The sequence below is a fragment of the Ursus arctos genome, unplaced genomic scaffold (genome assembly GCF_023065955.2).
Source record: "Ursus arctos isolate Adak ecotype North America unplaced genomic scaffold, UrsArc2.0 scaffold_13, whole genome shotgun sequence".
Lineage (NCBI taxonomy): Eukaryota > Metazoa > Chordata > Mammalia > Carnivora > Ursidae > Ursus > Ursus arctos.
This window is the reverse complement of record NW_026622797.1, coordinates 30,811,796-30,837,476: the sequence shown is the minus strand read 5'-3', so window position 1 is coordinate 30,837,476 and position 25,681 is coordinate 30,811,796. Positions and strand designations below refer to the sequence as shown.

General features: G+C 39.3%; 1 long non-coding RNA gene and 1 other non-coding gene across 6 annotated transcripts in view; one reads left to right on the top strand and one right to left on the bottom strand.

Moving 5' to 3' along the window:
* LOC113259452 (uncharacterized) overlaps positions 1-25,681 on the top strand; it is a 351,228-nt gene that overhangs the window by 154,564 nt on the left and 170,983 nt on the right. For all 5 annotated transcript variants that reach the window (XR_008958944.1, XR_003317598.4, XR_003317597.4 and 2 more), the window contains one exon: positions 6,891-6,994. This is a non-coding gene — a long non-coding RNA (uncharacterized LOC113259452). The remainder of the gene's footprint in view (positions 1-6,890; positions 6,995-25,681) is intronic.
* Positions 15,876-15,982, bottom strand: LOC113259690 (U6 spliceosomal RNA). Its single transcript, XR_003317667.1, has one exon. It is a non-coding gene; the product is annotated as a U6 spliceosomal RNA (small nuclear RNA).

Here is a 25,681-nt window from a genome sequence, read left to right as displayed (position 1 = left end):
ATTAAATCCACAGCTTGCTTTCTGATACATTGTTTCGTGGCCTGGCTAAATTATGGATAGTGATTTCAGGAGGGATCAAAATGCCAAGAAGAAGATATTAAATAAAGCATTTTTTTTCCTGTTTCTGTTTTATAATCCCAAAGGCAAAGGTGAATTCTAATTTTATTCCCACACACATTGCCTTTTTCAAAAAGATTTCCATTTTACACCTTTGAGGGACCTTAGTTTAGGATGTCTCTACAGAGTCCGGTTTCTTTACTTTGGAAAACCTGAATATATTACTGCAGTACAAAGCTCTCACCCTGCTGTCCACCCTCACAGGGTGCCATGGAATTCACGGCGACAAGAATGTTTTGGAATGCTGGCAAAGGAGCGAAAACAGTGTGTCCTCCCCACACATTTAGAAAAATAAAGGTACGGAGGACATGGCGTACTTCTTATTAAAGGCTTTGAAAAACACCACACCTCAGTAAACATTCCTCAGGAGCTGAGGAAACACTCTGGTCAATGGCTTACCTCAGCTCCCTTAATTCCGTTTTAGTGAAGCGGACAATAGCACAGACACAATGCCAGCCTTGGAGGAGGGAGAGCCAAGCCAAGGACATGCAGGCACACTCTTGTCCTGCTTCAGGCCGTTCGTGTTGTCATCCCAAGACGTGTTTGGGATTTGCTGAATACCCATCACTTGGTAACCAAGCCTTGGTGCTTTCTTCTGTCCCTGAAAGAGACACTTTACTTTGCAACTTCCTCCTTTTTGGCCTTCAGAGCTCCTGGTGAGGCTCCCTTCGGAGCTCCGCGTAGGCCAACCCAAGCACAGCTGCCTCTGACGTTAGTTTATTTACCGCCCCCCCTTTGTTCGAAAATGCAAGTATCATCTTCTGTGACAGTAACCGGAGAGAAGCAAATATTCAGCTGATGGGCAGATTGCATACTGTCGTTCCCTTTTGCTTCCTGCTCGTTTCACCTCAAGTAGGAATGTCTTTTCCACCAGGAGGGAAATGATCTACTAGGAACGTTCCCATCATTTTTGAAAAGACAGGCAACATGCTAGATTCATTCCCATGACAGAGGTTAGTACTAAACTGGCTTCCCTTCTTAGTTTGTGAACCAAATTTTCTCTCCTGATGCCATTTTCCTGAATCACTAGCAAACTATTCACCTCGCGCCAGCCCCTTTAAACAACCCTCGACTCCCAGAGTGGTCTATGCTGGAGTTCTGTAAAAAGCAAGTGAGAGCCCCCACTTCAGGTTTCTCCAGAGTGGTGGTTCCCTAAGACACAGCTCCGCTGACATAGGACATCAGAAATCTATGTGAGCTACGAAAAAGACAGACGCGTGGGCCTCATTCTGAAGCGTCTCATTCCGTGTGTGTATTGGTGAGGACCCAGTGTCAGTGATTTCTTAATGCTCAGGTCATTCCTAATTCACAGCAGGTTTGTTAACCAGCAATTTAGACCACCACTTCCGGTTATCTACTCCCCAACTCATTTCTCATTTCCCTGTTTTACGATTCCTGTACATATCTCAGCTTCCCCGCTCTTGTCACTTTCATCGATGACATTTTTTCAGATTTGCCACCCCAGTGTCAGCCTCTGGCCCCACTCCAGACCATGACTCTTGCTTACTGCTATTCTGGTTTTCCTCTCTCAGCCCTCCTAGCCCTTACTTGGGCACCCTCCTGCCAGGAAAAGAATAATCAGACTACAAGCACCTAGCAGTGCAGGGTCTCCAAAGCACAGTCCCAGGGCAATTGCTTGATTTGCTGCCCTTAAAAGACTTTATGCAAGAGCTTTATCAAAATGACTGTGAGTGATACATAAAAAATAATTAAGTAAGGACATCGCCACCTTCAACTTTGGGTTGCAAAAAATGCATTGCCCCTGGCTGTGTCTTTACTCCAGCTTTTTTCTTCTGTCTTCTAGGGTAAATATATATATGGAGCATGTAGGCTAGTAGTAACTCTAAGCAGCTGTCATGCTCTGAAGGAGGGCATGCAAAGCAGGCATAGTGAAGAATTATCTGTGGCTATATGAAGCATAGTTCCAAAAGATTTGACCATGCTGGGGACTGCTGAGAAGGAATAGCAAGATAGAGACTAAACTTAAGGTAACGATCCACAAAGAAGATGCTTATTTGGAGGCAAGTTACCTGAGCGCCTCAAAGTAGAACAGCAAACACACAAAAACAAAAACAGTAATTAAAAAAAGATTAAGAATAAGAATCGGCCAAAGCAAGCTGAAATATATAATACTTTGGAATTGCAGGCTACGGTTGTATTGCAAAATGCCTAAAGTGTATTGGTAACTTTGCTTATATATAAAGAGAGCTAATTCTCAAGATGGAAGTTTAGCTAAAAAACAAAAGCATTTGGGTAGAAACTAACATATAGTCGGTATACTGAAACAGATTGTAAATAATTGGGAAAAAATCCTACCTGTGAAAGTTTATCCTGTGCATATTTCCCAAAGAAGGCTCTTTGAAGCTCAGAAATTCCTTTGAGAAAAATTCCAGGCTGATATTCTGCAGCTAGAAGGGGAGCATATTTATTAAAAGTCTACTTGGTCAAAGATCGTGAATGACCTTGGACAGGGACAATGTACTATGAGCCCAACAGTATTCTTTTTTGGCAGGGTCAGATCGTCTGCCTTTTCTGCCAGTTTCCTACCTTTTTCTCAGTTCTAAATAATGATGTTATATCCTTCACCAACTCTCTTACAGGGTATATTCTATATTTTTGTGTTTGAATATAATTTTACAAATTGACATATAACATACAAAAATGCACAAACCTTGAGTATGTACCTTAATGACTTATTACAAAGTAAACACATGTAATCACCACCCAATCAATAGAACATTATCAGCATCTTACAGTTCCCCACTATGTCCCCAAAGACTACCCAAACTACCTCTTAATACCATAGATTAGTTTTACCTGTTTTTGAACGTTATGTACATGCAATGACTGACTTCTTCCACTTAATATTGTGTTAGATTTGGCGATGCTATTGGGTGCACCAAACAGTTTGTTTGATTATTTTAAATAAAGAATATTCTCAGGTATGTAATATGCAAACATGTCTGTTAAAAGAAGATAGTCTAAGGTGCTGTTAAGGACAAACTATAGCAAGTATAGACAGCACTTTACTTACACCTAATGTCATTTTCGCATGTACTTTATCTGCTTGACTTTTACTGGTGCTTTTTAGCCTTTATGTTGAATCAAATATACAGGGTATCCAGAATGAGGCCCATACCATAGGTGTACGGGAAAATCATTTTCAGTAACTGACTGTGTCTGTATAATGACCACCCACAGAAACTCAGAATATTATCAACACCTATGAAAGTCTTCTTTTTGCCATCTCCTATTCACTGCTAACCCCCAAAATAATTACTATCTGGATTTCAAAAAACATAAATTAGTTTTGCCTACTTTTACATTTTGTGAAAGTGACATATGAAATATAATTTTTTGGGGGTCTAGCTTTGTTCCTGTAATATTATGTTTGTGAAAGGCACCCAGATGTTGGCATATAGTTGTGGAACACTAATTGTCATCTCTGTGTGGTGTTCCATTATATGAATATAACATCATTTATCCACATATATATGCCTTTTCACTCTCTAATAGTCTTTCGATGAACAGATGTTTTTAATTTTAATGTAATCTAATTTATCAATTGTTTAAGACTAGTGCTTTATGAGCTCTGTTTAAGGAATCATTACCTTCCCCCAAATCATGAATTATTTTCCTATCTTTTCTTCTAGAAGCTTTATTATTTTACATTTTGTGTTCAGCTCTACAGTATACCTAGATTTGAACTTAGTGTGTGATATGAAGTAGGAGTCACATTTTACTTTCTTTTTCTATGTGCATATCCAGAGGACCCAGCATCATTTACAGAGATATGGTACATTGCCCTCTGCCTGGCAATGTTGTCTTTACCAAAACATAATGTTCATATAGGTGTGCTTATTTCTTGACCCTCTAGTCTGTTCCATTGGTTTACTTTGTCTATCATTACATTTTGTCTTTATTACTGTTGCTTTATAATAAGTCTTAATATCTGGTAAAGTGAGCCCTCCAACTTTATTCTTTTCCTAGAATATCCTGGCTATTCTTGGCCCTTTACTTTTCCATGTAACTAGTGTATCAATATCTGGATCCTCTGTGAAACTATTTCTTTTTTTTTTTTTAAGATTTTATTTATTTATTCGACAGAGATAGAGACAGCCAGCGAGAGAGGGAACACAAGCAGGGGGAGTGGGAGAGGAAGAAACAGGCTCATAGCAGAGGAGCCTGATGTGGGGCTCGATCCCATCACACCGGGATCACGCCCTGAGCCGAAGGCAGACGCTTAACTGCTGTGCCACCCAGGCGCCCCTGTGGAACTATTTCTGTTGTCTGTTTTATTTTTTTTTTCTTCTTCTTGGTTTTCTGTCAAAATTATTCAATGGCTTACCATTATCCAGAGGATAAAGTCCAAGTTTCTTATCAGCATAAAAGTTGTGTTTTGCATTTCCATGATTACTAGTGAGGCAATCAAATAGTCATGTTTCTTGGATATTCAGATATTCACTTTTGTACTATGCCTATTCACATCTGTTGACCATGTTTAAAACTTGACTGTCTGTCTTTTCTGGTTTACGAGAGTTCTTTTTTTTTCCCACTAGAGACAGATACTTTACGTCGTTCTCGCTTCTGATTACTGACCAATCTTCATTTCCCAGTTTGAAGTCTAGGAACATTAAACTACTTGTGGGATAACCATACACTCGTTACTTTGGTTCTTCTGCTGCCTTTAACTGCAGTGCCCATCCCCTTCCTTCTTAAACTGGCCAACTCCTACTCATCGAGCGAAATTTAGTTTAGACCTGATTTCCTTTCAGAATTTCTTCCCTGGGGCCCTTCTGTTAGAATGGCTTCTATACCACTCTATGCTTGTCTCTGTCTTGGAATTTACCTTACAATATCTGAAGTTATCTTTTTATGTATCTGCCCATTTTATGCATCTTTTTCATGTCTGTGCACCATAACCTTGCACAGTTTCTGACTTGTGTTAAGTATTTAAGTCACTCAACATTGATGGCAATCTCCAGTCTAGACAGTTCTTGCCCAAGAGCAGCTGCTAAACAACTTGAAGACTTGTTTGTGTATTTATTGCAGCAGCTTTCGTGTTTGACACTAATTTTTTCATCTAGAACGAGTGAGTGGATGATACCTAATAATAACATGGGGGACTTTGTCATGTGGAAGGATTCTGATTTTCTAAGGAAGCTTGGGCCAGAAGTCCAAGGGGAGACTTCTCACTTCAGGACATGTAGCAACTTCCTCTTTCTGGCCCTCAGAGTTTCTGATCAGATTCCCTTCTTAGATCCACATAGGCTAATCTAATTCCAGTTGCCCCTGTAAAGACGCTGGGGCTGTAAGTTCATGTGGAGACTCCCTGCTTGGAGAGAATTAGTGCTCGGCTGCCTCAAAACACTATACCTCTTTAAGGGATTGCTGGGCAGAAGAAATGCTTCAACCAACATCTAATTACTAATGGAAATGAAAGGAATAATTTAACCTCCCACTCTTACTACATTCAAACAACACCCAACATGTTTAAATACTCCTTTAAATCTCCTTTACGTAAATAATTTATATAATCTTTCGTCAGCCTCAGTGGACTAGGTTAAAATCCTACATAGGTAAGAACAGACTGTTTCTGATGACTTTGATATCTATGAGATATAATATCTTTCCTTCTCTGTGGCTATACTTCTGAGCATAAGTGACATTTAGCCTGGGTGGTAGGCGGGGCGGATCAAGTGGGAATACGTTGTACTGCCAACCAGAAGCCGTTGTTTCTTGTAGTTAAATTGGATTCTCCCTAAGAAGTGTTTCATTGAAATGTTTGCTTCAAAATGACTCTGTTCTGCTGCAGTGAGGAGAGACTTCCAGTTAAAACATTTAATTAGTTCCCAATTTAGTCGGCCAGAATGATCAGTCAGCCTGTGTTTTGGAACCTGAGTTTGTACATTCCTTGGGATTGGTGAGTCTTGCCCAGCGGATGTGGTCAACTGTGAATAGTTTGTATGCAGTTCACATCACAGAACAGATTTTTCTCCGGCCCCTTGAAGGAAAGCTAGAAAGGGATTAGGAAAAAGTGGGCAATATAGAGATAGTACTTCTCTGTCTTCTCCTTAACCTGCCCACGGAAGCATATAGTAAGGGTATCTCTAGTCTTAGAAGTTGCAGATGCTGGGAAGAGGACACGGAACGGAAGTGAGCAGGACTCTGGTTTAAACTGGTTAGATTGTTTTCACTCCCTTTTGGAGTAATCAAGATCTGGGTAGTGCCTTTAGACATACTACCTTTTAAGTCAATATTTTTTAGCTAATACAAATAAATTGCTCTACCAGTATTGATGTGTGTATGTGCATTTTTGTGCTGTATGTCTGTGAATAATTCGATCCTCAGTCCAGCTAACCTTCTTGTTTATTTCCATAGTATGAACCTAACCTGCTTTTTCTGTCTATACCAGATGACAGGAAGTTCTGACCCAAATTCTTTACAATCGTGATAAATTAGCCTAATGAGTTTTTAATACCTTGCTGAGAGAATACCTTCACCCTTTCTAAGTTCCTTCTAGCCAAGGGGACATTGAGAAGATGAGCTCTTTCCTTCCAGCCCAGCTCTTTCTCCTTCACAGAACACCAATCCTATCTGTCATATCTCTAATCCTGGCATTTAATGTTCTACAAATAGCAAATAGCATAGATTCCTGCATTGTCCATGACATTTCACATGACTCTGCTTTTGACTATGTCCTTTACTTACCCGAAATGCCATTGCCCCTGTCATCATCTGTATAACAACAATTCAAATGTGGTTTCTTCCAGGTAGACATCCCGGAAATCTCCAATTGGGCTAATGGCCTTTCCTCTGAGTTCCCGTCTGCTGTCATGATCAACACAGTGAATGGTGCAGGAAGATCTCCATATGTGTGAGTGAATGCATGATATTCCCAACCTATGTTGATTCTCTTTAGTGTATCTCTGTTTACTAGACTATGAGAATTTTGAGATCAGGGACTCTATTTTATTCATGTTGTTCATATTTGTATTCCTGGAGTCCAGCCAAAAGCCTGAATGGAGTATGGAGGGTGCTCAGTAATTGTTTGATAAGAAAACTGATGGGAAACATTTTAATACCTTGAGAACAGTTAGAACTGGGCCTCTTCCAGAAGGCAACACAGTTTCTTTGAACTATGTCCCCGTGTCCGCATTCTTTAAGACGCTGAAGCTAAAAGCCCACAGATGCATGTGTCGCCATGTATCACTACTCCTGTCCTCCTCCTCCTGCCTCAAGCTATTCAGCTGGTGAAAGGGAAAAATGCTGGTGATTTACAAAGGATTTTTGCTAGTAGAGACAGCTTCTTAGAACTTCAGGATACTAATTGACATGATCTGATAAAACATGAGTGTGAAGAAAGTTTTCATGAGCAATAAATCATAGAAGGAAATTTTGCTAATGTCAAAAATTCATGAGGGAGAATTAGAACAGAAATAGAAAGTAAATGAAGGCTACTGATCAGTGAATCATTTGGACAGAATCATAAGGGTCCACCAACTAACTGTGTTTTCTTTTCACATCTCTGTTTTTGATGCACACAAGTGAGTTAAAGCAGGGATGAGGAAAACATATGTGGGCTAACCAGCTAAATGCTACCTAATTGCTTTGATTCATAGGCCTCATTCATTTAAGGCTTATTTTCATAAAATAAGCTTTGTGAGCTTTGTAGTTGGCAAAGAGTGCTTGAGTTGAGTGTAAAAGATAACATTCTTGGAAAGCTTTTTGAGATATTTTAGTCTCTGTTTCAGTAATTAATATGAATAAAAATGAGAATGCTTTATCTGGGAGAACATAATACCTCTGAAAGTATATGTATTTAAATGATCTGGAAATAAGTTTCTTTGTTCTTAATCTTTCTGCAAAACAGTAAGAATTTTGTTCCTTTGGGTTTTAAAGCATAGCATTCTACTTACTGTCAGATACCCAAGACAGCATCAGAACCTGGGACCCATGGAAAATAAGCATGGGAGTGGAGAGTTAAAACCAAAAGCAAAATAGCTGAAAACAAAACAAAACAAAACACAAGTACTTTGAAAGAATATGCCCTCTGGGAAAAATAAGAGCCAAATGAAAATAAGCTGCTAAGATCCCCCATATAGTGGGTGCATAATAGGAGCTGACCAAATAAATGATCTCATCAAATTTTTGACATCTTGGTTTTCTGGGTTATTATAGTGGCTTGCCTACCATTATTCCGAAGAAAACAATCTTACTTTTCACTTACTTGCATGGGAAGGAAGCACAATTATTCAGACGTGGGGAATATCTTTGCAGAAGCTTGAAAGTAGATACATCAAAATATCCAAGACTGCTGAATATGCTGAGAAAGAAAGAGTTGTGTTTCAGTCAGTACAAGTTTTGGCGAGTCTGTCAGTTCCCACAGTTACAACACAGATCCCAGGTTTTCACTCGTGCTTCCGTAAATTCACACTCACATCATACTGTTAATAGGCATGAGCTGAAAAACAAGACCATCAAATAGAATATAAGTTGGCCTGATCTTCAGTAAACTTGAATTATTTTTTTAGATTTATTGCCGATGCACTCAAATGTTGTGCCTAGTGTTTAAATATATGGAATTGAAATGGTAGTAATAATACTGGCCATCTGGTTTGAAAGATTGCTATAGTTTCTGAAATTTTCTCCAAGAAATACTGTTTATGGACACCATTTAAATAGAATAAAAATAAGATTACTTTCACTTATTTTGGTAACTGTTGTAAATGGTACACTTAAAAATGTACTCCAGGCGCTCATAATCTGATGATAAAGGACACCATACAATATCACTGAGTTTAGAGAGTATATTTTACATCTCTATGCTCTGAAATAGTACCCCTTGGATTGTTGCCTCCCTCCATATGCCCTTTTCCCATTTTCCCACTCCACTTTTGGTCTTGCAGCTTTGGAAGAGAACCCTTCTTGCATTATTTCACATAAGGCTTCTACGCCCCCACCTTCTGGGAAGCGCTGGCAAAATCAAAACTCTTGTACTCTTTTACCTCCCTGTGTAAACGTTGCTGAGAGCTCTGGCACATCCTTTGAGTTTCCTAAAAGCCATGGAAGATTGTTTATGTATCTGTGGTCATTGTGCTTAGAGATAGTGCTGTACTGATGGTCTTTGTCATATGCGGGGGTGAAAGGGGTCATACCGGTAGGATGAGAGGATCTAGCATTTTCTACTGACTTTGCCTAATTATGGGAACAGTCCTTGATTTTTCAGTGGTACTCTTGGAGCTCCTTCCTTCATTTTGTTCAAATTGGTTCATATTGTTCAAATTGACCCACTCTGCCTGTTGCCAGCCATGTTGGTTAGCCTTCATGCGTTCACTGCCTAAATGTAATGGTTCTTAAATGTGGGGCCTCAGTATCCCTTCATAATCTTATAAGTTATTGAGAACCCCAAAGTGCTTTTATTTATGTGGGTTATATCTATTGCTATTATATCTATTGATATTAGATCAATAGAAGAGAGCTGGATATTCATCTGCATCTGTATTCAATCTGTTGTGATATGTTGCTTTGAATTAAAGTATATACAGAAAATCTGCCCTCACACAAATATGTGGATGGAAAAAGGGAGGGGTATTTGATCTTTTTTATTTATTTTTTAAAAGATTTTATTTTTTTAAGAGAGAGAGAGAGCATGTGGGGGGAGGAGCAGAGGGAGAAGGACAAGCAGACTCCATGCTGAGCACAGAGCCCCACACGAGGCTCAGTCCCAGGACCCTGAGATCATGACCTGAGCCAAAATCAAGAATCAGATGCTTAACTGACTGAGCCACCCAGATACCCCAGTGGATGGGTATTTTAATAGTGCTTTTAGATAGTCATGGATATTCTTCTCTGATACTGTATCAAAAATCAAGAAGGGGTAATTTCTTACGAGTAACAATGTGAGATCTTAAACCCCATCAATGAATTTTTATACTCTTACTTTAAAATCTGTCCTGTATTTTGACTATGTCTTTTATTTTCCAGAATCACACATGTATCATTTGGAACATGTTAGTTAATGGAGTTAGGTAGATTTTACAAATATTGACATGTTTCATTATTTTATTTATAAATATAAGTATATTAAAATTATATATAAATGTTATTTAAATATTATATTTTAAAATATTAAATATTATGTTAAAATATATATCACATATATATCTTGCCTTTGTTAATATCACCACCCATCTCATCAGAAGTCTTATTGTGTTGGGAAGTGTCAAACTCAAAGTGACCAATTTAAATTTACGAAAATCCTAATCTTCACTTTTACTCTGATTTTATCATTGGTATCAAAAACTGTCAGTTGTTTTCCCTGGGGATCACTTCAATTCATTTTTGAGCAAGTGTCTGATAAATGCCCCAGTGTGAATGACTATAGCTTGTCTGCCAGTCATTTTTTAAATGAAAATCATGTTCCCTGACTCTGACTCAAAAAGATCACCAACGTTTTTCCTGAAGACAGCCGGCATATTTTAGCAAGAAGTGCTTTATGCGTATTTCCCATTTCATTATACGTAGTATTAGAAAGATATGACTAAAAGGTTTAGATTTAATAACATTAGTTCTTTTTATGTTTCATCAAAAATATTACACAAAGCTAGATTTTTTAAAAAATGACAAGTGCATGGCAGTGAAGATAGAATCACTACTAGTGTAGTTTGAGTCCGCTTCTTTTGAGTCCTGCTAAAGCACAAGGACCTTTGACCCGATAGTTTTTACACTATGAGTACGTTAACACAATGTAAGAAGCAAATAATATGGATATTATAATGAAAATAATTTGTACATTGCAGACCCTTGAAAAGGTGTCCAGAAACTTAGGGGTCTGGAAACCACATTTGAGGACTGGTGCCTAAAGTTATCTTTGTTTTTCTTTTTAAGATTTATTTATTTGAGAGAGAGAGAGAGATTGCACACAAGCAGGGGGTGGGACAGAGGGAGAGGGAAAGAGAATCTCAAGCTGACTCCCTGCTGAGCACGGAGCCTGACCTGGGGCTTGATCTCACTACCCTGAGATCACTGACCTGAGCTGAAACCAAGAGCCAGAGGCTTAACTGCCTCCTGCACCAGGCACCCCCTAAAGGTATCCTTTGGTGTGACTGTGTTTTTGACTTCCTCTTTCACTTGCTTTTGAGTAACATAGCAGCTATTCAGAGGCGGTTTCTCTCATCCTTGCTGCCGGCCATTTTTCTAGATGCCAAGACAACGTTGGTTACTATTGCCATGTTACTTGAAATCAGTACTGTCCATTTGCATGGTTGATGAATAACTTCAAAAATCATGGAAGTAAGGATTATGTTTAAGGCTGTAGGAATTTAATGGGAAGATATATGTGAAGTACTTACCCCAGGCAGGGCCTGACACATTAAGACAATAAAGTGTCTTTTATGCAGTGGCTTTCAAGAAACATGTATTGGACTAAAGAGTGGATTTGTTACTCCATTAGTCTCTCTTCTACTCATGTCTATCCAGCTGCAGATATTGAAGTCCACTAGCTTTAGACCAGGTGACCAGGCCACTCTTACTTTCATTCAATCTGTATCCAGTGTGTCTGAAGAGAGCTGTTTGCTCAGAATTCACAACTTAGTTTTGCATTAGGTTTTAAATTGTAGTTCTATCCTATTCTCTGTGTCCTACGTATACTCTAGGTATAGCCCTACCTTAAATCTCAGCCTACTTTGCTATGACCCTGATGCCTCTACCTACCTTTCTAATACGCACTGCTATTAGTTCTCCAGATCTATCGGACATCCAGGACAAGAATACTGTCCTCACCTATTCCTATGTACTGCCTGCTGACACCTCTGCTGTTCTAGTTACCCACTAGGAGGTCAGCATTCCTGAGGATTGATATCTGCCTGAATCTTGCTTGTTTGGACACAGATTTGTTCTGGCCACCCCACCCATTCTGGGGCCAGCTATAAAAGATAGATTGGGGCATCTGGGTGACTCCATTGGGTAAGCATCTGCCTAAGGCTCAGGTCATGATCTCTTGATCCTGGGATCAAGCACCAAGTTGGGTTCCCTGCTGGCACAGAGCCTGCTTCTATCTATCCTCCCCACTTGTGCTCTCTCTTGCTATCTCTGCCTCTCTCTCTCAAATAAATAAATAAAATCTTTTTTAAAAAATAGATTGGTTTCTGTGAGCCTAACCCCACTACTTCCCCATTTATTTACTTCCCCACTGGTCTCTTCACTTTACTTAGGAACCTACAAGTCATCTTTTGTTTGCTAAGCTCCGTCTGCCACTTCCTAAACTCAAACAGACTACTGATATTACCCGTCTTTGGAGACAAATTAGACCATACCAGTGAGAGCAAAAATAAAATCTCATAGTGTTTATAATAAGGATAACATAATGGAATTGGCTTGGCTGGAATGATGATGTCATAATAATGATAGTTCTCATTTGAGTGTTTCTAGATGCCAAGCCCCAGGGCAAGTACTTTATTGCATTCTCTCATTAAATCCTTGTAGTCCTGCACATAATCTTCACTTCTAAAGAAGAATAGCCCCCAAACTTACATATTCAAATACATTCATTTCTAATGTTGATTGTCCTTACATGTATATGTCAAGGTAATTAATATTGAATTTGTCTAGGCTTTAATTTGTTTGGTTGCATCTATCTGCAGTTGTCAGCTTGCATGTCAAAGCCTAAAACTTTGGTTTGTGGTTGATGGTCAGAGATGACTTTCCTTTCAGTTTAGTTTAGGAAAACAGTACTCCTCTAAACCTATTTGAACCCAACCCCAAACTTCGTTTCTTTAAAAGCTTTGTACTTTGACATTAAAGTATTTCGAGTCTGTCTGTTTTGAAAACATTTGTGATTCTATAAAGAAAAATCACTAAGGAGTCATCAAGTCAGCATTCTTATAATGGCAATTTCTGTTACATTCTTTAGTGCATAAAGGTTTAGTTCCTAGGAGAAAAAAAACTATTGCTCTTTTGCTTTATTGCATAAACTTGTCAAACTCAGAGAGATACATTTAAAAAATGGTTAGTACTATTGGTAAACTACATGGGTTTCTATTTACAGCTTTTTATTTTAAAGAGCTGTAATATTTATGGTTTAGTTTTGGATTCCTTTATATATTACTTTAAAAAAAAAAAAAAGCTAAACAACGGTGTTGCCTAACCAAAGTTAACAAGAGTGATCATGACTTGGCTGGATTAAATCTTTGAGATCCATCTCTGTTTCCACAAGTTTCTCCATTTTCATCCAGCGTGTGCTCCTTTTCTCATAGGCTAGTCCTCATGATTTATCTGTGAACCTACCCAGCCTTCCTCAGATGTCTGAGAGGAAGGGGCAGGATAAAATTGTTATCCTGTGCGAGGACAGCAGTATACTCTCCCTAAGACCAGAATTGGTGGATATCTCCAATAAATAAAATGACTTCTGAGGGACCAGTTTCTTTTTGATCTCCTCTTCTCCAGCTATGGCATGTGAGGCTTTTGTTGGCTGTTTTTCACTCTTTATCCCACTAATAATGAAGTACCCTCATCCTTGCTTATTCTCCTGAGCAATATTCTCCATAACCACAGCTTCAAGGACTATACACTGATGACCTCTAAGTCTCCAAACATTTCTCATCTTTAGGTCTTCCAGCTTGCCTACTGGACATCCTGCTGGATGAGCTTTATATAACTGAAATCCAACATGTGTCTTTTGCCGAATACTGGTCATACATAGGATAAAACTCCACAAAACTAGGCAGAAAATAGCCAGATGACTGAGGAGCTCTAAACTGAACAATTCCTAGAGCTCACATGTAATTTGTGATTGGGGTAAAGGATTGTCCATCTTCTCTGAAGCAGGTGTAGCAAATTGATCTAATCAGGCCATCAAGAGTCATGTGCTACCTGTCCACCGAGCATCAGTTCTAAAGGCTGAATATTGTGCTATATGCATTTGAAAATGACAAGTCCCCACTCTACTTGTATTTCTCTTGGCCAGTCTATCTGATCCTTCCTCTCCCATCTGAGCGTAAATGGAGAAAAACAAAGATGACAAGCTGAGTTGAGTTTCACGGTTAACTCTGAACTTCCTTAGAGGATCTAAGCAAAGTTCAGGCGGATGCAGTTTTGTGCGTACTTACCTCCACAGGCCACACCTCTCCAGCATCTCTAATCCTCGCCCATGCTGAGAGCCACGTGCAGGGTCATCCAGCTGGTGAGAATAAACAACCGTTCAGGGCTTTTGGCTTTCTGTGTGTGTGAGTCACGGAGGGGTGCTTGTTGGAGTGTAAAGAAAGATAAACACATGGCAGCTCTCTAAAGCCTGTTTCTGGAAACCTAGCAGGAGGGAACAGATAACCATTGTTCCGAGCCTGTAAAGTGTTACGAGACTGCAGTGGGAAATGCATACTTAGGGAAGACCAAACTTTTGATGGATCAGAAATTGAAATGCTTGTAATTAAACTGGAATTAAACCAGTGGTGACAGAGGGTTTTTTGGGTGAAAGGATATAGAGGCAGGAGAGCAAGAAAACAGGACTTGAGATCAAGGAGTTGTCAGGTTCAGTTGGATCAGAAATTCTCCTAAGAAAACAAAACAAAACACTGGAGAAAATCTATTTCCCCTGGAGTAGACTTGACCATGTTCGTGGAAAAAAAAATACTGCTGAAGCCCTTTTGCTAGAAGTGAATCTACAACTGTATGCCTTCGTGGCAATGGCCACCCTCATAATCCAATGTAGTACATACAATCACCAAATTCTAGTCTGCCAAGGAACACCATAATAACAGCTTTCTGTGGAAGCTTGTTCACGCCTCAAGCCTTTTTAGATTCTGCACGTCCATAAACAAGCTTGGGAAATAACCTAAATCCAGCACTGCATTCACATGCGAGCAAAAGGTGTACTGCACTTCAGGCCCTGAATATCACAAACCCAGGATAAAGGAATTTTCTAAGGAAACACAGGTGCCCTTACTATGGATCCAAGCATGCAGCCCCAGCACAGGCCAACCTGGAACCATAGACATTCCCGCTGGGACTGACATTGTTCGGGCTCTGGGGAAATGTTCGTGCCTATCTTGGGCTCTGTGTCCTGCAAAAAAGTCATTCTATCTGGGTCTTTGTTGCTGTTGGAGAAAGAAACCACTTTGGAGTGAAGGCAGGCTTTGTACAGCAGAATCCCTTAAGTACGATAAAATATATTGAGTGATTTATCAAGTCCCTCCTTCCAGATAATAGGAATGCATATTCGTTCTTTCATAACGAAGTGTGGTTTCCCAGTAGTGCTGAGCAGCCGTTGTGCTTGCTATTCTTTGTGTCCTGATTCTTGGTTCCAGAGATACTCCCAGACTAGTATGGTATTTGTAGCAGTTGCATATGGTGGCTGTGGAACATTTTTCATAGTACTATGAATTTTTTAGTTTATAGAATATTTACTATATTACTATTAAATTTCTATACCCGTTACATTAGTCATCCAAGTATCATTGGACCATCAACAGAACACAGTGTGCACAATAAAAACTAATGTGCTTGTCTTTGTTAATTTGCTGACTTCCAGTCATATAAAAACCATAGATTTGGACATATTTCCAATTTTGTCATTGTCACTGACATATGTCAAAGTAAGAGAATAAAACATATTTTTTTACAGTGTGTTAGCTTGATTTATAACTTAAATACTGAGACATATGGTATGCTGGCCTCCAATTTTACTTTTTTTTTCATTTTATAGGTATTGAATTGTTTACCAATTGGTACAATATGATTTTTTAATATGCAGAAAACATGAAAAAAGCATGGAACACTTCACGAATTTGTGTGTCATCCTTGTGCAGGGGCCACACTAATCTTCTCTGTATCATTCCGATTTTGGTATATGTGTTGCCAAAACGAACACTCCAATTTTACTCTTTTTTTTTTAATAAAGATTTTATTTATGTATTTGTCAGAGAGAGAGAGCACAAGCAGGGGGAGTGGAAGGCAGAGGCAGAGGGAGAAGCAGGCTTCCCACCGAGCAAGGAACCTTGATCCCAGGACCCTGAGATCATGACCTGAGCCGAAGGCAGAAGCTTAGATGACTAAGCCACCCAGGCATCCCTCCAATTTTATTCTTATCTTGAGTCCCGCAACCCTTACTCCTGGGCCTGTCTGACCATCCTTGACCCAGCACTATCCAAGGGACCAGAGTTAGATGACCTGGCTTACTCGTAGTGACATTTCAACAAGGAAAAGAAGTTATGTCATCTTAGCCTGAAAATATCTTACTATTCACTCAGAAAATATTGTTACATGCCTTTGGTTCTGCTGATGCAGTTTCTTTTCTAAAGAGGATTTTCTCTTCCTGAAAAAAATCAGTCATTTTTATGTTCTGCCTTCTTACAAAGTTTTGTCACTGAAATTTCCATGCCATGAGTTGCAATACAGAACATGTGCAGAATAAATTCTGGTCTTGTACAGAGAAAGATTTAGGGAAATCCTCACTTTTCAAAGGTCACTGCTTGCTGTCCATGACACTTTGTAATAACTTCACTCCTCATTTAGTATTGCATATGCATTGTGTGTGGGGATAATAAAATGGGATGTCAAATTAGTCTGTTTGCTGGTATATACACAGCATACACAAACATGTATAATATATATATTTATAATGAATTTCCCTCTGTAAATAAACTATGATAAAGAGAGAGAAGAGATGTAACAAAGTATGTTAAATCTACATTGGGAGCTGATATAGTGCCCAGGAAAATTTTTCTATAATGATATAAGTAACAGCCAACTATTAGGGTAAGTTGCCCAGAGTAGAGAGAAGGTTAGTGGTTTGTCTTCGAGGGCAAATGTCAAAGATGGGGCCCCATCCTGAAAGAGATCCCTACAGCTAGGATGGATAGTCTATGCCTCCGGCCACTCTTTTTATTTAAATGCACCCCCACTAACAAGGGACCTGAACTTCAGGTTCCAGGATGAGAGCCCCTACCCTCTCCTTTACGTAGAGGCCCAGAACTATTTGGACCTCTCCTGCTGCTTGATTTTATTCTTTGTTATTTCTTAACTAGTCTTAGGATAAAGACTTAGGCCTTTTCTTCTGAAGAAAAGTTAAGGAATCTTGAGGAGCTCTTTGAAACCAAGCTCAATAAACCTTGCCCTTGAAACCATAACATCACTTCTAAAGATTGTTTGTTCCAGATGTGCTTTGGAAAAGTAGGATAAGCCACTTGGAAAATGATAAACTTTAAGAGAGAATATAATATTTAGCTTTAAAAAATATGTCTGGTTTTTCCTTAACGTGTCATGTGAAGCATATTTTGTCAGTAAAGTAAGCGAAGCCTGGTTTCTGATGAACTTAATAGCGTTAGATTTATTCATAATATCCAAGATTTTTTAAAAAAGTGGTTTAAAATTAATTATATTTTGAGAAAAATTTGGCAGTTCACATCATTGTGAGATAATTATAAATACCCTCCCTTAAGTGTCTTATAACCCAGACTACTGATTTCCAGGGTGCCATCTTCTGTGTAATAGAGAGACCATCATCTTCATTATTGTTTTCTTATTTCTCTTGTTTATTTATTTCATAAAGCCTTTGGACAGAAAACCCCATTGTAGAATTGTCAAAGTGGAAATGATCTTCAAATAAGTTATTTGTTACTGTTATGATTTTTTTCTCTTATTATAAAATTAGAATCATACCTAAAAATGAAAATCAATATGTATTTACATTATTTCCTTCTCTTCCAGTTTCAACCTCATCCTCTATTTTCTCTATGCCTTATGTCCTTTTCTCTTAAATTATAGTATACGGTCTCTTGTTTTCTGATTCTCAAATATGCTTGTCTTTCTTGGGCTTATCTGTCCCAAGCTATTTTATAGACATTTCTATGTATTTTACTTTTTTCAACTTGGTTTGATTCTCACACTCAGAACTCTTCTGCAAGGGTCCCTTGCTGTATAGTTTCTTTATGTTAATGGAAATCTACATAATTGCTTAATATGTTTGATTATTGGGCCCTCTGCCAATTCTGTCCCTTCCATTCCTTGCCTCTTCACTCCTACAATCAATGTGTTTTTACTCATAACTTAAATAAGGCTATCACAGTTAATTAATCCACTTGACCATTTGACTACCCATTTGGTTCTTTTCCCCTTTATCTACCCAAAACCACACCAGATTTGACAAACTAGGGGCTCCAACCAAGGAAAACTACCAGAGTACTTCTATATTTGCCTAACTTAAAAATCTTAATAGCCAATAAAAAATATTATTTTGTTTTCTAACTGCATGTCTAGATTGATCTCACCAATCTTCAAATTTTGTTTTATCTTTTCTCCAAAGAGTTATCTTCACCTTTTTTCTAAGTGAAAGTGATTATTCTAATCATACTCTTCTCAGACCATTCCTTTCCATGGCTCCATTTGGCTTTTGGAAATGAATCATGTGGACCTCTCATTCTTCTTTAATCCTCTCACATACTGTTCCAGTAAGCATATCCCTGCTAAATTTTAATTGAGGCTCTTTTCCTTCATCTTGGGAATGGAATCAGGAGAAAAGAAGCTGCCCTCAACTGCATTTTTATTTGGAAGACTTATTTTTCTTCCTTAAAGTGAGGCCTTAGCCCAATTCACTTATTTCTCCTCCACTCCTTTCAGATAAATTTTCCATGTGTCAGGCCTCCAGCCTAGACCAATACCACCACTCATCTATGGTTTCCAAAACTCCAGCTACTACCAGTGCAGAGCCCCAAGTGTCACAGATGCTGTGACTTATCTCCTGTTACACTGTTCCCTAGATGTTGGTATATACATATCTTATCTCTCCAGTTAGAGTGTAAATCCCTTTAGAATAAGAACTGAATGTTTCTATGATTTTTCACACCAAATGCCATATCTAGTGGGTGATAAAATCCATTAAGAAAGTTGTGAGCCACACTAAAAAGAAATCAAATATAAACAAAGAGAGGATATCCCAGTGAATTACTCATAGTAAGAATAAGAATTAGCCAAGATATGGAAACAATCAAGTTTCCATCAGTGGATGAATGGATAAAGAAAAAAATATGTATGTATATATTTAATCGAATAGTCTTCAGCCACAAAGAAGGAAATCCTGACATTTGTGACAACATGGACAGACCTTGAGGCATTATGCTAAGTGAAATAAGTCAGACAGAGAAAGATAAATACTCTGTATTTATATGAGGTATCTAAAAAACCAAAAAAACTGAACTCACAAATACAGAGCACAGATTGGTGGTTGCTAGAGGTGGGGGTTGAGAAATGGAAGAAACAGGTAAAGAGGGTCAAAAGGCACAAACTTCCCAGTTATAAAATAAATAAGTCGTGAAGAATGTAATGTATAGCATGGCAACTCTGATTAATAATACAGCATTGCATATTTGAAAGTTGCAGAGAGAGTAGCTCTTAAAAGTTCTCACTGCAAGATAAAAATTTTGTAGCTATATGACAACTGACAATGATGGATGTTAACTGGGCTTGTTGTGGTGATCATCTTTACAACATATACAAATACTGAATCATTATGTTGTGTACCTGAAGTGAGTGTTACATGTCAATTTTACCTCAGTTCATAAAAACGAAATTTAGAAATGGGAGAGAAAGAGTAAGAATTGTTCTGGGAAACATTTTAGTGTGTGCCCACTGGGTCATGACCAGAATTTTGAGAAGCACTGCACTACAGTGTAAGGACACAATAGATGTCTGGTATTTGGTCATTTAAGTTGTTAAAAAAAAAAAAAAAAAAGAGTTGAGAGATTTGGAAGAAGCGTGTTTATGAAATTCTGAGGGTCTTCTTGTATCTCTTGCTCTTTGGCCCTTCAGTCTGTGTGGGGTCTAAGCAGTCTCAGGTTGCTTCATTAGCCTGACGGAGTACCTCCTTTCCTTGTTCAGAACATTTGGATGAGCCACAAATTCCCTGAGGGAATTCATACGCCAACGTAATCCTCACGGTGGACACGATGCATAAACCCTCCTGTGAGTTTTCTATCTCCCAAATGGGAAGTTAATGATTATTGACATAAACTGCTAAGTTCCACACCCTTCGATTTATTTTAACAAATATTCGTGGAGCGCCTCCTCTGTGCCAGGATTGTGTGGACTCAAGAAACAGAGTCGGATCAGACACAGGTTGTACCCTAGAAGAGCTTAGGATTTAATACAGGAACCGACAAACTGCAGCCCACAGGCCACATCTGGCTCACAGTCTGTTAGTGTAAATAAAGTTTTATTGGAACTTGGCCAGGCCCATTTGTTTGCAATGTATTGTCAATGGCTCCTTGTGCGGCCACACAGAACTGAGTCATTGCAACAGCAACCAGATGGCCCACAGAGCTTCAATATTTACTGAAAAATATCTGTGAAAAAGTTTGCCAATCTCTGATCAATAAAACATCAAAATTTAAGATAATACTTTTTTAATGGTATTTCCATATGCAAAAGCAACAAGTATATCAAGAGCAATGTAATATTTTCCTTATTTTTATGACTAAACAACATAGATTATTGGTCTGATGGTGCAGCCTTAGGAGTATCCAAGAAGTGAACCCTTTTGAAAACATTATGATCTTAACGAAATGACATCGCATATTTTTCTCTCTTACGCATACATAACCACCCTGCCCAGAAACTTGGATGTCTGAATACAGTGCCAATATTATAAAAATTACAGAGCTAAATCAGCTGATTATGAGGTCAGAGATCACCAAGAGCCTGCCCATTAGCTGAGGATAGTTCATCGTTATTATATGCTTGGCTCTAAAATTTTTGAGCAACATTAATTTGAGAAATTAACTTAATTTCACATTAAAATCTGGGTCTCCCAATTCTTTTGAAAAATCACATTTGGCAGCAGTAGGCCTCCCTTTCTGCATGATGAAAGCTTGCTGGGGCTGAAAAGCAGCTTCTGTCTTTGGACACAACATAAACACTCCAGATTACCCCAATTTCTACGGCTCCCAAATACTTTCCTGACTCAAGTTTAATTGCCAATTTCCATTTACAACAAACTTACACTGCTGTTTTTCTCAGTAAAGAAATTTCTCTGTAACTAGTGTCTTTTAGAAGTGGTACAACAAGATTAACCAAAAAAGATTATGTTTTAAAAAAACTTTTTTGGGGTGCCTGGGTGGCTCAGTGAGTTAAGCGTCTGCCTTCTGTTCAGGTCCTGGTCCTGGGATCAAGCCCCATGTCAGGCTGTCTGCTCACCAGGGAGCCTTTTTCTTCCTCTCCCTCTGCATGCTGTTCTCCCTGCTTGTGCTTTCTCTCTCTCTGTGTCAAATAAATAAAATCTTTTTAAAAAATTTAAAAAATAAAAATGTAAAAAATAATTTAAAAACAATAAAAAACTTTCTTATGTATTTAATATGCAAGCAAAGGGTATGTAATCTGCACTTTAATGACCTATGTTCTTCTCTCTTAGCCCCTGTGGAAATGATGATTTAATGTCTTACACCCATAAAGGAAATCAGAACTGAAATGTGGCTTAGAGCAGTGATCTACAAAGAGACCCCAGGGAGTGCTTAAGAGAGACTATTGAGGTTTGGAGAGAAAATACTAGAATTTACATATTTGGTCTCCTTTTTAATTTGTATTTTCTGTGTTTATATATTTTGTAAGTTTATAACATACTTATAAAGCAGTACATATACATAAACATGTAACTAGATGGATATTCAAATTTATTTTAGTGATTGAGGCATGTGATCAAACTAGCTTGTTGACTTTAGTCATGGGAACCTGGAAAGATCTGGGAAATCATCACATGGAAAGTTCCTTTTACCAATAAAGAATTGGAAGCCCCCAAAGGTGAAGTGATCTGGTCAAAGGCACAGACATGTTAGCAATATACCACACTGCCTGCTCTCTTAGTAAAGGCCTTCATGAGAAAATGAGGCCAATGTGGTGATAAATGTTCCCCAGAAACAGCTGGGCGATTTGTAGGAAACGGTCAGACGTCTTCCTCCAGCATTACACACATTTCAACTGGTGCTACCTAGAATAGTTAGTTTCTCTTTTTTGGTGAAAAATGACATCTGATCAATTTCCCCACCTCCAGTAGAGGCCGCCCCTGTGGCCGTGTTCTCATTGGCCAGCTCCCATTGGCCCTCATCTGCCTTCTTTTCCTGTGGAAATAAAATATAAGGGCAGGAGAAAGGACATATTTGGTAATGTTACGCTCCTCAGCTTCCTGCTCGGGGCTGTCTCAGCTGCAAAATGTCAAGGGAAAAAATATCCCTCCAACTTGGAATGAATTCCAGACAGACCCTGATGCCTGCAAATTTGTCAGAGGGAGCCAAGTCCAGAAAAGCAGAACATGAAGAAGGTTCATTATTCGACTTCAAGAGACGCTCACATAATCAGACACTCTGGTATTTATGATTTTCCCCAATTCAGATGGTCTGTAGTTCGCAACATTCCCCTCCCTTTACCGCTGATTCTGAGCTTCCTTTTAAATTAAACCTCAACAGTTATAAAAAGACTCTCACATTACTTGTAAGCCGCAAGCACTACTGGGAAACACTGTTCGTACAGGACTGTTTGGGGCTGGAGAAAGACAGCTCTTTTTGATTATTAGTCTGGGAAGGGCAGTCCAAGAAGGCAGACTCACTTCAGCTTGACCACGCCACCGTCCTCATCTAGTTACCACATCTGTGCCAAGACCTCCTGCCACTCACAGCATTTGATACATTGATCTTTACTAAAAAGCAGTTATTTTCTTCCACTGGCTTGCTTTTTCATTTCAGCTTTTATTTTTATGGGGCGGGGGGAGCACCCGGAATAACCAGAAAGTAGATCCTGATACTCCTGGCTTGTGAATATACCAGCAGGACTCTGTTTTTAAGGTTGAGTTTTGGGGGATCTGAGTCTTTTCCTGGCATTCAGCACATTTTCTTTCTCTTTTAAAACCTTCGCCACATGCTGGCAAAAAGGTAAGGAAACAGCATTTGTCATCCAAACCTCATTAAATGGCTACGTACACATTTTCCCTTCTGCTTCTTGTTCTTCGTTCCTAAATGCCATGGCCTGTGTTTGTACTTGGTCACCCGAAGTCCTTATTTGGGTCCTCCAATAGGCATGAAGACACCCACAGAGCAGTTTTAGCAACCCGTGGAAGTGCCCGCATGAGGAATAGGGTGTTCAGTCCTCACATGTGGTCTCGATGAATAAGGGTCTTCTTTTGCCTCTTCCGAAACTGTCCAGCATCTCAATGTCGGTTTTGCTCCTTCCATGGTGATCAACTGTTAGGTCATAAACATTAGATTGTGGCATCACTGGATGAGTCAGTGGGGAGGAAGCTGGGCTGGAAATACAGCTGAAAGCCTCTGGTGACAGACAGATGCCTTCTTAATCATGGCCTGCGTGGGGAAAGGAAAACTGTGCTGGGCCCACCCCCGGCCTTGATTCACAGACCTGGACTGCTCTGGAAGAGGCTGGGAAAGCCCATTCTCGGGGAATACCACTTTGCCCTCCTCCAGGCTTCTCACAGGAAAGCCGCACAACTCAGAGGAGGGGGGAGTGGAACAAGGAAGCCCTTTCTGGTTACTTTTTGGGTGTCAGCAAGGAAAAACAGCTTTCACCATCTTGTCAACGTCTTGTGCTGTTCCTTCTTAAATAGCTCCTATCGTGACCATTGCCTATTTCTTGGTGCGTTCGTTTTCAATAGGGTTCCTGTTCCATTTTTATCGGCCTTGTCTATACAATGGACATTGTAAGAGCTCACCTGTTAGAAGGCAGGAGGTGGGGATACACAATATCATTATGCTTCCTTTCATCACATTTTCCTGTTTCTTTGGGGGAACTTGGGTGGCTCAGTCGGTTGAGCATCCGACTCTTTATTTCGGCTCAGGTCGTGATCTCAGGGTCCCGAGATGGAGCCCCTCATCAGGCTATGCACTGACTGTGGAGCCTACTTAGGATTCTCTCTCTCCCTTTCCTTCTCCCTCTGCCCCTCTCCCCCTGCCCCTGCTCTCTCTCTCTCTTAAAAAAAAAGTCCTGTCTCTTTTAAGCACTGGGGACTACTAGAAATTTTGCCATATTTTAAAAACACAATTTCCTGGGTCCCTATTTCATTTTAGAAGAATTGATTTAATATTTCCAAATTTGGGTGTTTAGAGAGCATGATGTCAAGAGCCACTGTGCATTAGGCTGCTAGGAGACTGGTCAGTGAGAGAAACAATGTCCTTCCCTGTGTCCCCTATCAGGAACTGCTCAGTATTCCTGCCAGCCTGTTTGGCTTTATCATCCAGTCATTTTAGACCTGCAAGAGAACATTCCATCAGGGGATCAGGTTCTATCATTTCACTGGAATGCAATGCAAGACCACAGAAACTCTAGTACAAACAAATTTACTGTGGCTCAGATTAATGATAGATAGCACTGAAATGGTCAGCCCCATTGTATTCCCTCCCACTAAGGATAGAATACATGACGTTAAGTTGAAAATCCAGCCAGGCAACTCAGACCAGAAGGAAGGAAGCCATTTCTGGCCTTAAGGTTGCAGATGGAAGTTGTGATGTTTGCCTCTTGGGGAGAATCTCTAAGATTAGCCTGGAAGAGATATTTGAATGGTTAAGTTGAAGTTCAGACTGAAGATGGGGAACAAATTTATATGATTTCCAAGCTTTTGTTCAAGACACAAGAGTGTCGAAGTTGTTGAAAAGTGACTCCATGCATTTCTCACTGCTATTAAGATTGTTATTCATGATCAGGCTACTTTTATATAACAAAGACAAATTCTGCTGGTTGGAAGAAGATAAGTAAGGAGTTATTTATTACTCCTTTTTTTAAGGGAGTTTTTTACTGGGGAGAAAACCCAGGCACAGAGAGGTCATTGTCAGCCAGCAGAAGAGCTGAGCCTACAAAGTGGACCCCGTTGGCTCCCTGTGCGGTGTGCTTTACTTCACCATAGTTCTTACTAATAATATAAATCGATTTAAGATGTAGCTCCAGTTTGTAGGAATTTTGTTTATTTCATGAGCAGCACTGAGACAGAAATATGAGAATCTCTGGGAATTGGCATGGCTAAATATTACAATTTAGAAGAATAGCTTAGGCGAAGTACAAAAGAGGAAATGCTATTGAGATGAGTTCATTTCTACTCACTAAAAAAATTAAAAAATTAAACTCCAGATCCAACAACATTTTCCTTTACTTCGCCCAACATCAGAGGCTTTACACAGCAACTCCCCAAACAAATCTGTTTCGTACATTTCATCTTTCCAACTAAGGAATTTGTTTTAATATCTAATCTTGAGTTTATTAACTTCTCTTAGAAAAAGTTCTATTTCATCTCTACAAATGCAAAATTGAACCAAATTTTACCTCTCCCTTCTTTTATAATTCCTTAAATGGATAATGCTGACTGATTTTAGAAGACATCCAACAGCTTTAATTTCTAAGATGTAAATTATTTTCCTTCCCTCCCTCCCTCCCTCCCTCCCTCCCTCCCTCCACCCTTCCTTCCTTCCTTCCTTCCTTCCTTCCTTCCTTCCTTCCTCCCTCCCTCCCTCCCTCCTTCCCTCCCTCCCTCCCTCCCTCCCTCCCTCCCTCCCTCCACCCTTCCTTCCTTCCTTCCTTCCTCCCTCCC